Below are 2,930 nucleotides of genomic sequence, written 5' to 3'. Positions count from 1 at the left end.
ATTATGATGTGTCTTGGTGTGGGCCTCTTTGAATCCCTGGTTTTTGAGATTCTCTGAGCTTCCTGGTTTTTTTTGTCCATTTCCTTCAGGTTAGGGAAGTTTTCCATCATTATTTCTTCAAACAGCTGTTCAACATCTTGATTTTCTTTAGGTACGCCGATCAGACAGATATTTGGACCCTTAATACTGTCCCATATGCTCCTTAAATTACATTTATAGTCTTGGCATCTTTTTGTCTTACCACTGTGATTGAGTGTCCTTGGCTTTCCTGTCCTCTAGATAGGTCGTTTGATCCTTTTCATTATTCACTTTGTTTATTCCATTTAATATACTTCTCATCTTGAATAATGTGTTCTTCATTTCAAACTGGTTCTCTTTTATAATTTTCATTTCCATTTTTACCTTTTTTATCTCTTTGTTGAAGTTCCACTGAATTTATCGATACTTCTCAAAACTTTATCGAGCATCTTTATAACCAGTGTTTTGAACTCTGCATCTGTTATATTACTTGACTCCATTATATCTGGATCTCTGTTCTGTTCTCTCAGATGGTTTCTGCTTCTTTGTCTTCCCATTTTGGCTGCCTTTCTGTGTCTGTTTCTATGTAATAAGCAAAGCTCCTAAGTCTCCTGGTCTTATTAGTGTGAATTTGTGAAGTAGGTGTCCAGTGGCACAGTCCTGAGAAGGGCTCAGCTGCAGGCCAAATTTAGCCTAAGCCTCTACCCCTCCAGGGCTACCTGTTAAGATTCAGCAAGCAATCCACATTATAGTTGCCTCAAAAGGCCATATAAGAAACTGAGGCCAGCTGGCTCCAGGATGAGTCTAGGTGCTGCTCAGCAAGGAGCACCTGACTCGCTGAGGATATACCTGGATGTGGCTTGGGTGGGGCTGTGAGTTGGGGGGAGGCAGGGTTTCAGGGACTCCTCTGGGAGGAGTGACCTCTGTTATCAAGTTTGATGATGTCTAGGCTATGGCGGCGCTGTGTCTGTGCACTGGGAGTGGGGAGGGCTCAACAGGGAACAATGGATACTGCTGGCTCTTCTGTACAGAGTGAGTCTTGCTTGGGCCCTCATTCCGACAATGTCTCCCTGTAAGTCCCTGGTGCCCCCTGCGTGCAGCTGAATCGGCACTGGTGCTCAGAGCAAACAGGTCCTTTACCACAAAAGTCCGCTTGTGGACGCAGCCCCTTTAAAAGGCATCTGCTGCTGCCGCAGCCTCCATCTCACTCAGCTGCTCAAGACCGGCAGCCCCGCATCCTTGCCCCGTCCTACCTTCTGCCATTGCAGTGTGATTTCTTGGATTTCTTCGTAGTTGAATGGTTTGTTCATCCCATGAGATTTTTCCTTGCTGCTCCTCCATCCTTCCGTCACAACTTTGATTTGGTCGCCAGAGGGATGAACAGAGCCTCTATCATCTACATCATTTTTTTGCCTCCCCCAATATTTGATGGGACATTGTCAGCATAAATTCCTTTAGTTCTTTATGCATTATTTCCTTGAGTTCTTTCAATAGATTTATAATGGATACTTTAAAGTCTTTGTCTGTTAATCTGACATCTGAGTCCTCTCACAGGCAGTTTATTTTGTCCTATATGTGGCCCCCACTTTTCTGTTTCTTTTCATGTCTCATAATTTGTTTTTGTTAAAAACTGGACATTTTAGGCAATATATTGTGACTATGGATACTGATTTCCCATCCTTCCCTCTGAGGCTTATTTTTATTGTTGTTATTGTTGTTTGTAGTGGTCGTGGTGATGTGTGTGAGCGCGCACATGTGTGTGTGAGAGAGAAAGGGACGGAGAAGTTGGATTTTAATGTAGATAAGAGAACAAGAAATGATTTCTATCTAGGAACTATTTTAGGGGTAAATTATCTTGCTGCCAAAGACATTTCTAAAATTTTCTTTTAAAACATCAAGACTAACGATCAAAGATTATCTCATATAAAAATAAAACCAAACAGAACTCTTATTACCAGAGCGATTGGTTGTGACTAAAATTAACAAATGAGACAAAGACAGAAAAACAAATTAACCTATATATTGCTGCTCCCATTTACAAGGACCCTGTTTACCTGATATCTTCTAGGGTTAAAAGCCTTTAAATAGCTACCAAATTGATGGCAACCACTAAGATCCAATTTCAGTAATTGTTCGCAGATGCTATCACACAAAGCCTAAAGGTCATGAAATTCTTCTCTGTTCCTGAAGCCAAAACCCATATCATTGAGCACTTTGCATGGTTATCATTTAGCCTTTTCATGAGATGTTATCTGCTGCTGGCTTTGATTAAACTAAAACCTAGGTACTCAAAATGTAGAAATCCAAACAGATAAACTCTAATTGAGTTGCATAATAAAACAAACATTAACATGAATTAATGAAAGTAACATAATTTTTGTGAATTTTTGCAGGTTTTTTTTTATTAAACGTACTTCAGAAAGAATAAACATATTCTTAAAATACTTTCTTACTAGAAGTTAACTAAAACTGGCCAGAAAAATATATAGAAATGTAATATTTATTTTATTTCCCAAAGTAATTGGATTGCTAAAACAAATCTGCTTATGAGTTTAAAATATGAAAATTTTTCCATTTTAGTAATGTTTTACATATTATATTTTAGAGCTCCTAATCCTGTAATTATACAAATGCTTCTTTGGCATATAATTTTTATCGTAGCAGTCCTACCCTCATTTTGCATATTAAAAGAAAACTGACCTGTACAGGTTAATAAAGATAGTATTAAATATTAAATAGGCATTGCTTGATATTCCTTGCTGATGCCTAATAATAGCCTTACATATTTTTTGCTGAATTATACTTCATTTGTGCGTATTTTCTAGTCTGGTTTATTTCCCCTTTATTTTAGTTATTTGTGTCCATATGTGGTTCATTCTATCCATACACATGTACTAGACATCTGCTACATG

This window comes from Pteropus medius, unplaced genomic scaffold (genome assembly GCF_902729225.1).
Source record: "Pteropus medius unplaced genomic scaffold, Ma_sr-lr_union100, whole genome shotgun sequence".
NCBI classification, from domain to species: domain Eukaryota; kingdom Metazoa; phylum Chordata; class Mammalia; order Chiroptera; family Pteropodidae; genus Pteropus; species Pteropus medius.
This window is presented reverse-complemented; position numbering follows the sequence as displayed.